Raw genomic sequence first — 12,407 nt, forward strand, 5'->3', positions numbered from 1 at the left:
TTCCTTTTCTTTACTGTTCATGCTCGTATTGGAGCAGCCAAACGTACACTGGCACTAAATACTAAGTAGAAAGTGCTCACAATTTACATTAAATACAGTAGTCAAATCCCGTCAACCGTCAACCCTAATAAACACAGCAATAAATCCAAGTAAATTTTGCAAAAAGCCATAACTTGCTTGAAAAAGTTTTCTAGCAAAAGAATATGTTACCAGGCAAATTGCCGCTTGTAAAACATGAAAAAAATCAGCATGAAAATTGGACCTAAGCTCACAATTGTAAAAACACAGGACAAGAACAAGTGCTAATGCTCAGCTGTTCATCAACACAAAGAATGTATATATGCACCGAAATATCGGACCGGTGCCCAAATGCTTCAATAATGCCACGCATTTCGAACAGGCAACGCCTCTTTTCCCGACATCCCTATGTGCATCCAAAAGAAGAAACAAATTTGTGTAAGATGTTGAACCAAGGTTTATTTTTCTCTCTGTGCGTCACACAATGCATTAATGATATCGCCAACGAAATGGGCACTGACCACTTGCGACAGCTAAATTGCGATTTGGCCCACTTGCCCCCCATTTCCTTCCCTTTGTGGGGCGTGCAATCGAGACCAGCAATTCAGTGCGGCTAGCATTTTAGGGCAAAACAGATACCAACCAGCCCACAAGGTCATTAGTTTTTATGAAGGGATGCTCAGCAGGGCACTACTGTTAAGTTGAATCGGTCTGAAATTTTTTCATGCGTATTTGAGTTTTTTATCATTACGCGCACTGCTTCGGTTGACGAGAGGGATGATCTGCCTTTATAAATTCAACTTGGGGGTTCTTACGCGCTGAAGCTATAGCTGGTCTTTAGGGGTGCAGTAGTAAAGTACCGGCACTTTGGTTTTTTTTTTCTTTCATTCCAAAATTGGCGGCTGTGGCCAAAAGAACCTTACGAAATGGTTGGCATCATTCGAGGTTCAGCAGCACATCTGCGTCTCCACAAAAGTTCATTATATACATACATTTAGTGTGGAATAAACAAATGAGAGTCAGCTCGTACTTTGCGTTGTTTAGATTGTAAATCTACCTGAAGCATTCGCAGTGCTACGTTGTGTCGAAAAAAATCTAATCTGCATAAATAGTCACCAAAAACGCACTGGTGTAAGACTGCTTAAACACCTTCTAAGGAGTCCCTAGCGAAAAAAATGCCGACTTCAGATACTGAAATTTCGTTGTGCATGTAACAGCAAGACGAGGTCCGTAAAAACTATGAAACAAACGTGTTCACCCACTTTTGCATAGACTGACAAACAGTCGGTGATGCCCGATGAGGAAACAGCCTCGGTCCTTGAAGTAGGCCGCACTAATAAGTCATTTTGAATGCAAGTCGCACCACTCAGCAGCCTGCAACATGTAAGTTATTAGCAAACGACAGGCCAGACACCAGAATCGTACTCTGCCTTCAACCTGCGAAATCCCAAATTCTGCGTTACTCTGATCACCAAGGTTTGTTGCACACTAAAATTCATTAAGCTGGAAATTCCGTAAGTGACAGAAATTTAATGGCCATTCTTGAATATTTTTACTTGGTTCTGAATGGTTAATTTACGTTTGCGATGATACAGTATGAGTACGAAGCGCAACCAGCGCTACTCATACTACTGTACCACTTACGACATGCGTGTAGTTCTGACGTTACAAATAAATTCGGGTTCCATACACTTTGTTTATTCCAACATTTCACGACCAAACTGAGCGTTCAAAAAGATTAATCATTCAATGGAAACGCGAGAAAAACATCCAGATGGCATTTTAATCTAATGCTGTACGCTCGAAAATCACCCGATTTATAATTTTATTCTAATGCTACACGCACGGCAATAATTCAATTTATTGTGCACGTTTTTCAACTGAAAACTATTATGCTGGAAAAAACGGCATCTGCTGAAACGAAATAAAAACAAAGAGCACATAATATCACGCTAAAAGTACACGATGTGCGTGTAATCCATACACGCACTTACATTCGCACGCGCACATATATTCGCACACGCACATATATTCGCACTCTCCAGCTTCTATTATTTCACTTCATATCAAAACATTCGGCTAGCAAAGCATAACAGGACCCACACACTTCACCGAACACAGAGCTAGAAATTGCGCGAGAACTGATTCTGTTTACACACGCAGCAGCCAGGTACAAAGGTCTACCGACAGATCTGCGCAACGCACAAAGCGAGTAAATGAAATCGTTAGGGCTAACCGCTTACGCGGACCGCAGTTCGAGAGCAACTCTGCTACGATAAATACATATGACAAGAAAACAAAGTTCACTAGTACTCACTTACCTTCACTACTTCGCAGTATTTCTTCGTCCGGTAGATAAATCCATGGTAGTCAAATCACCGAAACAACGAAAGTTGAAGGCGTGCACGCTCGTGACGTCACCGGCCAGTAGCACGCGCACCGATACGGAGTGCAGATAGGACGGTCGTGCTCGCTGCGCAGCATTTTCCTGTCTCATGTTCGTCCGAGAGGAAAACTGGTTCCTGAAGTGACACCCACCTTGATAAAAACGCGTTGCGAAATAGATGCCCAAATTTTTGGTAAATACAGATATTAGTTGCCAATTATATACAAGAAAAGCTTGAGCGTGGTTTTTTTTTTAAAAGAAACACTAATTGTACCGACAGTTACGGCAATTTCAGGGTCTACGGTGGAAATACAGCTGGCGTGGGGTTGCGGGCGCCGTAATTTTACGGTTTGTTCTGAGGCCGTAACCACTTGCACCGTATTTTCCGCTCTTTCGGCGTCTACATCGCCCCGCGGTGACGGCGTCGGCAAAATTCACGGCGACGTGAGCTTACGCGGGAGTTAAGCCGACGTCTATGCTCGCCAGATATCAGCGTCAACGCAGCGCCAGAATGCATACGAAAGCAGGCGACATCGTCCGGATTCCATGTCCATCTCGTGGTTTGGGGTCATTACTTTCGCAGAAAACAATCAATTTCTTTTTAACCTGAGGTAATCGGTGCCTTGAGGCAAATTACAAGCTATTTCTGTTCGAAAGTGCGCATTCCTTCGTGGCTAGCCTAGCTTGGCTTTCATCGGGGCGATCGGGGGTTCGGGATAGCTTTTTGTGAGTTAAATACGGGGGCTCTGGCTACATCGCTTGTAGTGTTAGCATGATGGGCATGTCTGCAAGATCGGTGAGTAACGAACAAAGTTTATCAACGCCAGAAATCTAGCGCGGCATTCAATTTCATTCACGGCTACCGTAGCTTGCATAAGAGGACCGATGAAGCGCGATAGCTTTTTTTTGGCTCAAATAAGGGAGGTTTGGTTACATCACTCGCAGTATTAGCATAATTGGCCTTGTCTCCAAGATCGGTGCGGAAGAAACAAGCGTTATCACTGCTGAAATTTGTCAAATACGACCAAAACGAATCACCGGAAAATATTCGTTGGCAGCCTCTGTTAGGGTACCAAATTCTTGCTTCGTCGTGTACCTTTCGGCGTGGTCGAGTGGTTGGGAGCTTGGCCGATTGCGTTATGTTTTGAAAGTCCTTGGTTCGAATCGTGGGAAAACCTCACTGTTTTTTCTTTGCAATGAGGGTGTCATCGGCTTTTTCTTTTTCAAGGCAAAAAAAAAAAATAAAGGCAGAGTACCTTGCAGTTTAACCTACAAGTGACGTTCGACGGTAACGTCAGTATCAAGGCAGCCCCGAAATTTGCTTTGCTGACACTTTGAATTTATGAAGATGCAGTCGGTACATAACACTCAGGTTAAATCAAGTAGCAAGTAAAGTTGTGCTAATTCCGTCTTCGTTCATCATCCTATCTTATTTTGTTTAGATTTGACGACAATACCCCCCCCCCTCCCCCCAAAAAAACAAGGGTCGTTGGCAACGTCGCTTGTATATAAAGTTCTGCACTAAGTACCTGCCTCCTTCCGTGAGGTTCGGTATTGGGCTACTGTTTTGAAGTTCAAAGGTTCTAATCTTCACACAAACTCGTGGTTATTTTTTGGTGATAGCTAGATCACCTTTGTCGTACTGGCGTAAACAAAGGGTACCAGGACACCTTGTCTTTTAATCTACAAGTGATGTCGGACTAAACTCGGTAGCAAGGAGCGCTGAAAATTTGTTTTGCTCACGCTTTAAATTCATGAAGCAGTCTGTTCATTGCTTCTAGGTAGGACATCAAGTTGTAAGGAATTTGTTCGAAGTGCGTCTTTGTTCATGAGGCTGTGTTGTTTTGTTCAGATTTGACTGTGATAACTTGAAATACATTTTGCAACATTTCAAAAATGTCCCGCAAGCATTCTTAAGAATGAGTAGAGCAAAGAAAGTGCATTTTGTATGGCAAGTCTAAAATGCTAATTACTGCATTTAAACAGTTGAAATAACTGCTCATAAACGATCAAAAATAATTTAAAAATCGTGCAGATCGAGTTCATTGAAACGTGCCCAGCAACGTTCGTCGACGCAGCGGTTGACGCATGACTTCACCTGTTCCATGCGTTTGCATGTGGTTGCGGCTTCTCGCAGCTTTCCTGCGTGATGATGCGGCGGCGCCGATCAACGCCGACGCTCGCGCGACACGTGAATCGCGTGTACGTGTGTGTGCGTGCGTGTATCGTATTGCCTGGATGGAAGGACGGCCGCTGGTACACACGAGTTACGATGGCAAACAATAGAAGTGGTGGGGAGCTGGCTTATAATTGAGTTAAAGTTTACAGAGTTTCTATGGAGAACTAACTGTAGAAATTCTATAGTCTTTTTCGAGGCTTTGATGAGTGGAATCTTAATGAACTTTTATGGTGAAGTCACAACAAAAATTCTACAGAGTCTTCATAGAGGCCTTGAGTTGTTTAAGTTCACAGAGCTTCTATGGAGAAGTGACGGTAGAAATTCTACAGAATATTCATGAAGATGTTGAAGAGTTTGCTCTTAATGAACTTTTATGGGGAAGTCACAACAAAAATTCTAGAGAGTCCTCGTAGAGGCCTTGAGTTGTTTAAGTTCACAGAGTTTCTATGGACAAGTGACGGTAGAAATTCGACAGATAATTCATAGAGATGTTCAAGAGTCCGCTCTTAATAAACTTTTATGGGGAAGTCACAAAAATTCTACAGTCTTTATAGAGGACTTCAGTTGTTTAAGTTCACAGACATTCTATGGAAAAGTGACTGTAGAAATTCTACAGAATATTTATAGAGGTGTTGAAGAGTTAGCTTTTAATGAATTTCTGTGGAGAAGTAGCTAGATTTTGTAGATTTTTTGGGGACAACTCTATAATCGCAGAGTTCCTGATGAGTTTTTGTAGTATTTCTTGTGACTCCATAAGATCTCCGTGAAAACTCTTCAGAAATTCGTAATTCATTTTTGTGAGGGCAGGAGCAATTAAGCTCCACCTACCAAAAGGGCAGATGGGTCCTTCAAATTGGGGAGACAACATAGCGCTTAGTGGTATGACACAACGTCTAAATGGCCCATATAATTGCGAGGCTGAGTAGTTGTTCTCTTCTTTCTTGCTTAGGCGATTACGTTGTCCCAACCGCTTTGACTTTGGAGGAGGACGGCACCCAGGCATATAGCACTGGAGTTTGTATCCATTTCTATTTCGGCATTTTAGTCTAAATGAGCGAGCACAGGCGGTCTTTGCAGGCGTTGTTTCAGCTCGCAGAATGACGCTTCTTGGGGCGTTTTCCCAGCTGAAAGGGGCGCTACCTTCCGTCCAGCGCGTGAGTGGCTTTCCAATGCGTGCGAAGTCTGGGACAAAGCTCCGGCAGTACGTGCATAGTCAAAGGAATCTTCGAACGCCCTTCTTGTCTTTCAGCCCCAGGAAGTTCGCTATGGCGGAAGTTTTTCGCAGGGTCAGGCAGGACTTCCGCGGCGTTGACTAGGTAGCCCAAGAACTCGGGTTCTTCGTACGTGACGCGGTACTTTAGTGTTAACTTCAGTGTTGTGTTAACCCCGGCCGCAGTGCTAACTGTTAACAGTAATGGTTAACAGTAATGGCCTCGATTACAGACTCCAGCCTTGCAAGGTGTTCGTCGAAAGTCCGGTCGAATACCACAATGTGGTCAAGGTACACGAAGCAGGTGTGGCACTTCAGGCCAGCTAGCATGGCGTCCATGACTCTTTGAAAAGTTGTTGGTGCCGTGCACAGCCCCAACGGCATCACCTTGAGCTTGTAAGACCGTCCGGGGTTGTGAATGCAGTCTGCTCTCGGTCTCTCTCGTCCACTTCTAGTTGCCAGTACCTGTCTTTAGATACACCATGGCAGAGGTGGTCAAGGGCGGCGTCGTTTCGTGATAGGGGGTACACGTCCTTTTTGGTGATTGTGTTCAATCGCTGGTAGTCAGCGTAAACCTTAATGTGCCGTCTTTTTTCTTAAAGTGTCGGCGCCACCCAGGAGCTTTTTGATGGCTGTATAATGTCACCCACCTGTGTCCTGATAACTTCCCGCTCGCATGAAGAAACGCGCTATGACTTTCGGGTAGGTCGGGCTCCATCTTGAGTTATTATTCGGTGGTTCGCGAGAGGCGTCTGACCTAATTATGTGTTCGACAAAAAACACTCGCTGTAGCGACGAAGCAAAGCCAATAATTTGTTCCGTTCTTCTTGCGGTAGCGCCGGATTCACATCGAAGGGGTGCGGAAGCTTGAAAGTGTCTTCGGGTGCGCATTCAAAGTCGGCGACCGCGATCACGTCACTTGCTTCTTGAGTTTCTTCGAGGAACGCAATTGCAGCGCCTTTGTTTAAATTCTGGTACTCCTCTGCGAAATTAGTGACTAATACGTGGGATTGGCGTTGCTTGAAGCGCGCAGTGTATCTTGCGACGGAGACACCGCGGTCAAAAAGCAACCTTTGTTTACTCTACGATAGCGTCGCCGTCAGGAACAGCATCTCCACAGGACACGGTGATCAAGCTTGCGCGGGGTGGCAGGGTGACATGATCATCGGCGATCCTTACAGCCGCACTGTGTTCGGGGTTCGGTTCCAGCTTCATGGAGCGATCGGAGGAAAAAGTTACCAACTTGTTATGCAGATGAAAATTGCACCGTTGTCAGTCAAAAAGCCCATTATCGGTATTACGTCACGGGAGCAGTTAGGCAAAATGACGAACGCAGTGGGGTACGTGATTCCGTCTGTGGTGACGAGCGGGGTGCACATTCCCGTTGGCGTTACGACATGGCCTCCCGCTGTGCGTATGTGTGGACCGTCCCATCTGGTCGTAACTTTCTTCCGTTTAGACGCGAATGATCCGCTCAATACTGAGTAGTCGGCTCCCGTGTCTTATGAGGACGACTACATAAAAGCCGTCGATGGACAACCGGACGTTGGACGCCGCCTCCCTCGAGTTCCGGGTGCGTCGGGGCACAGTATCTCGGCGTGTATGTGTTGACGGTCGGGCACTAGGCGTCGTCGTTGTCGTCGTCTTGTAAGCGACAGTCTCGGTCATGTCGGGTACGCGTCGCGCCGTGTGGCGGTCGTCGTGTTCAGAAGTCCCGTCAGGGTTAGATCGGGTCAACAGGCATAGGGCATGTCATGAAATACGGTTTTCGGTGGGTCCTTGCGTTGATGGAGGGCTTCCGGGTTTTCACCGTAGAGAAACGTCCCCTGCAGAAGTTGCTGCTTTCAGTTTCTCTTACGAGGGCTGGGGGACCTCAAACGCGTGAAGTCAGCGTTGCTTCGACGGCTTCGCTATAGGTATGGGTAGCGCAACGGCGAACGGTTGATGCGCGCTAGACCTCAGTTGGTGTTGGACAGGTATTCTTCGATCTCAGTAGGGCGTTGCCCTGGTAGGTGCATGGTGCGTCGGTGTAGAACTCTCGCAAACCAAGCCTATTATATGGGCAGCGACGGTACACGTAGTCGGCCTCTCCGCAGAGGTAGCACAACGGACGATTCTCGGGAGTTTGCCATACGTCGGCGCCTGGTTTAGACTAGAGTGGGTCGGGCGGGCGACAGTGGACGGCGGTACGGCGGGGTCTCCTTACGACGAAGTAGGCGGCGTTGATGAACAGCTGCGGAGTAGGCCATATCTTGTGACTCGCGGGGTGCTTCGTGCGGCGTAGAAGTCCCCAAAATGTGTTGAACTGCTTTAGGGATCCCTTCGCTCGGGGAGGCAACTTGGTGTTGCAGCGTTTTTGGGGAACGTTTCCGCCACTGATCTCCGCTAGAGTTGTTGGATGGCGCTTCGAGCTGTCCGGCGCGCGGCCGCCGGAAGTTCGAGCACTCGTCCCTGAAGTCGGGAAAATGGCCGCGGTTTCAGCACTGCTCATGCTACGTATGGGCTGGTTTCGCGCGCATTCTGCGAAAAATGCCTGCTTGTTGCTTCGTCAACCGCACAAGCACACCAGAGAATTCGTTCCACTTGGAAATATTACAATATTCTATATGACGTGCGTGCTACGCAGCGAAACGGCAATGTCATATCTGTTTCCTTTTTAAGCTGTGGCTCTTGTTACGTAGATTCCCTCGCTCTAAGCCGGATTTGTGCCGGCGTTGGGTGGCAGACTTAAGAAGGGATAAATGGCCTCAATCCCCAGGCAGCAGGCTCCGCGTTGACCACTTTACTGACAACTGTTTTGACAAAACGGGCGCACGAACTCGGCTACAGCCTGACGCCGTGCCCACGTTGTTTTATTTTCCGAAGCATCTCGAAAAGGTATAGTACGTCATGGCTCGGCATTTTGGTATAGCGGCCCTGAAAAAAAAGAACACTGCTCGGCCATCGCAGTTCGCTCGTTTAGCGTTCGTATAACTTCTCCTGCAGTTGATGCTACGTTTATTGAACACTGAAATTTCCTGCATGGGCGCTACCTTCTTTCGTAGTATATTGGCAGAGTCGCTTTAAATATGCCGCCCTACAAATTAGCTCGGTGCACAATAAAATCAACATGGAGCTGTAAGAAGCTGTGAAACAATGTACTGTAAGCAGTATAATGCAATTGGAAAAACATCTCCATTACGTTACAAAGCGCGAGGTCTTAAATTTTAATTACCCAATTTTTCTTTCGATTTTTGAAATGCTGCTATCTGCATTATGTATCTCAGTGGTGCCATGATAGCTGTCTACGATACTAAGGGTATTATTCCCAAACACTAATATGCTTGAATTCATACCGTAAACGGTTCCGATGTACTGACCTTCAAAGGTAAAACAGGAGCAAGCTGCGCACAGTCATTTTCAGGTTTTTTTTTTTTGTCGGCACGTTGCAAACCTGAAATCGGTTCTTCTGTTTCAGGCAGATTCCTCCGTGATGATATCGAACACGTCTAGCTAGTTGGTTTTCAGATAATCCAAGTCCTTTCACGACTATTAATTTATTGTTTTCGACTAATAGAAGTCCCTTCACGAATGTTAATTTATTGTAAGACGTGCATCTTAACACTAATCATAAATTTCACTCGCTAGCATAAATACCGTTCGAGCTGCGTCGTCTCCTCTCAAATTAAGACCCAAGTGACATTTTCGTTCTTTTTCGCCATTAAATGCTGCTTCATCTTAACGTCGCATGTTTCGGTATAGCATAAGTTGCGATCTGAACGCTATGTGTATCGCCAAAATGCAATAAAGTGAGAACAAAATGCCAAAATGCGGCTTGGCATTTTGCCAAAACGGGTTGAGAAATGTAGCAGACGCCCGACTTCCGGGACGAGCCGTTGAACTTCCGGTCGCCGTGCGCGCGCCCGGCCGCGACAGCGGCGAAGCGCCATCCAGCAGCAACTAAGTAGAGATCAGTGGTTTCCGCAGCTCCCCCCAGACGGCTGCGGGGATTGTTTCGCGTAGTGCATTGGAGCCAGTGGCATCGCTAATGGAGGTGCCGGGGGGCCCTGCGCCCCGGGTACCAGCCCTCGGTAAGGGGGGGGGGGGGGCAGGTGCCACTTGTGCCCCTGTAAAGTGTAATGCGGATGTCGAAAACTGGAAGACGACTGTACAAAACCACATCTTTGGCCTGTTATATTTATGTCCACACCAGCCGATTTACATTTGCTTCCCGGTATAATGGAAGAAAGCGAGAATTTTCGCATCCAAGAATGTCGCCGGACTCGAGGATGTGAGCGGAAGTGAACAAGGAACGATTCCTCCACAGGGGGTGCCCTCGGTATGACAGCGGCGCTCGGAGGGGGGTAGTGAGCCAGCTTGTTTTTCAATGGGGCGACATTGGGACTAGCAGAGCCCCTTCATCACGTCCAGGGCCACTGTTAGGGCTGCAGACGAGGAGAGTACGGGGGGAGGTATCAGAGCCAACGAGACTCTGGTCATGTGTCCTCGGCGGCTTTCCTCGTGGCTTTTTTTGTTTGTTTGTTTTTGTGTTTTGCGCGCACACGATATGATGTGTACAGGCGCATAAATGGTGAAACGAAGCGCGAAGAAACAACGACAACACCAGGAGGAACAAATTAAACGGGACGGAGTGCTCATTTGTTCCTCTGTAGTGGTATTTGCTCCTCCACGTTGTCGTTGTTTCTCCGCGCTTTGTTTCACCATGAACCCTTACCAATTCACTCAGCTTTATTTGTTACTTACGCAAAGACGCCTTTTCTGGCGTGTACTCGGTGACACTTCGGAGACAATGTACACCGATTCGCTTGTCATATTTTTAGAAGGAAACCAAGGGGAAAATGACTTGAAAAACAAATTGTGGGGAAGATTGAATCTCGAGGAAGCGGGGACTAGGAATTAAAACGAATTGAAAGTCAGTGTGAAACATGAAATGAAGGTTGGTGCGGAGGGGCTAACTGTGCAGTTTAAGTCTGTGTTGGGAGGGGGAGCGCAAGGGCAAGTGAGGGCAGCTCAGGTGTCTAGCAATGGGTGAAACAGTTAAGGCGTTGCGATGTCCGAGGCGTAGCGATGTCTGGCACGCAGCGATGCACCGGAGTCCTTGAATGGTTGCACCAACCAACCAATTCGCGATCGAAGCAATCGGAACGTATCTGAAATCGGGTGTTGATAGCTCGTATATTTAAGTCGTTGACGTTCGTTCGCTGTGTCCAGAGACGCAGTCAGGGCATGGCGATACCGCGTAGATGGCGGTACTTGGAAGGAGCATATCCCATGAAGCCCAATGCGATTGAGCTAGAAAACAACGAACGAGTAGCTTGTCGAACAAATTATGCAAGAAATTGTGCAACAGTTATGTCATGTCTCTTGACGAGACATGGCGGTTATTATATTTGCCAAACTGTTATTTAGTAAATCTGCGTTTTTTCATTTCATTCTGCTGTAAGTTAAAAGCAACATAAATGAGTATTTGCGTGCTTTCTGCGTAGCGCACATAGATGAAGTGGATTAGCAGCAAGAACATTGCAAGAACAAGAAATAAGCAGCAAGAACACAACAAGAACAAGAAATTAGCAGCAAGAGCATTGTTTTTGCGGCATAACGGCGCACGTGTCAGCGTAAAGCACATGCGTTTAGCTTACAAGGCCCGATGATTACGAACAGATAATTAGCTTTAGCTTAGCGCATTGACGTGACGTAGGCGGTCTGCGCCTGTTGCGGAGTGTTTGCTACGTGGATTGTAGCGAGCCGCTGGCATGTTATATTCTTGCAGGTATACTTTCTGGCACGCAGATAGTAGCACAGCACAGGTTTGTACAGTAACATAACCTCTCCACATTTAAGTACATTTTATAGACTAGCGCTGTGTTTTTTTTTATTTTTTTATTGCGATAGCTCTGCTTTCTTGATGACTTGGCACAACTACGACAGCCAGAGACCGTGTGTAACTCGCTAAAGCACGATTCGTTCACTCGACTGGCACCGAAGTGTTGGATATTTTAATACGCGATGCCGACTCTTACAACGTCCTTTGCGGTCTACAACTTTTTTTTGTAACCACATCAAGCTTGTTATCCATATTAATAGTTATCCTTCGAAAATAGCCTCCACAGGTAGGACATCAAAAGGCGCCTTTTGTGTGCTGTCATTTATTGCCAATATACAGTGCAGTTTGTTGTGTTGTGTAATTTAGTTCTGTTCATGCCACCAGGTGGCGCACAACGCTAAGGTAGCCTTTTCTGGTCACTGATTAGAATACTGGTGGACGAAAAGCAGAGAGGGGAATATTTCCTGGGACAGTTACCACTTGTAACAGAAAAAAAATTATTTTGTGCCTAATAAGGTTTTTGTGCCTGTCCTAAGCAGCGCTAGTATTGAACCAAAAGTGTAAAACATAGGTATATTAGTCCTTTTTCGTAAGATGACATGTCATCACCCCGATACAAAGGGGAAACCAATAGAAATCATCATCATCATCAGCAGCAGCAGCAGCAGCAAATTTCCAGCATCATCATCAGCAACCGCAAGCCCAGTTATAAATATCGTGTAACAAGAATAAAGGCTCTCTTTTCCGTGGGTACGAGGTGGCGTCTGCGTCTCTTTGCCACGTATGGTGC

Source organism: Haemaphysalis longicornis, unplaced genomic scaffold (genome assembly GCF_048455015.1).
Source record: "Haemaphysalis longicornis isolate Haplotype H1 unplaced genomic scaffold, Haemaphysalis longicornis Haplotype H1 scaffold_14, whole genome shotgun sequence".
Lineage (NCBI taxonomy): Eukaryota > Metazoa > Arthropoda > Arachnida > Ixodida > Ixodidae > Haemaphysalis > Haemaphysalis longicornis.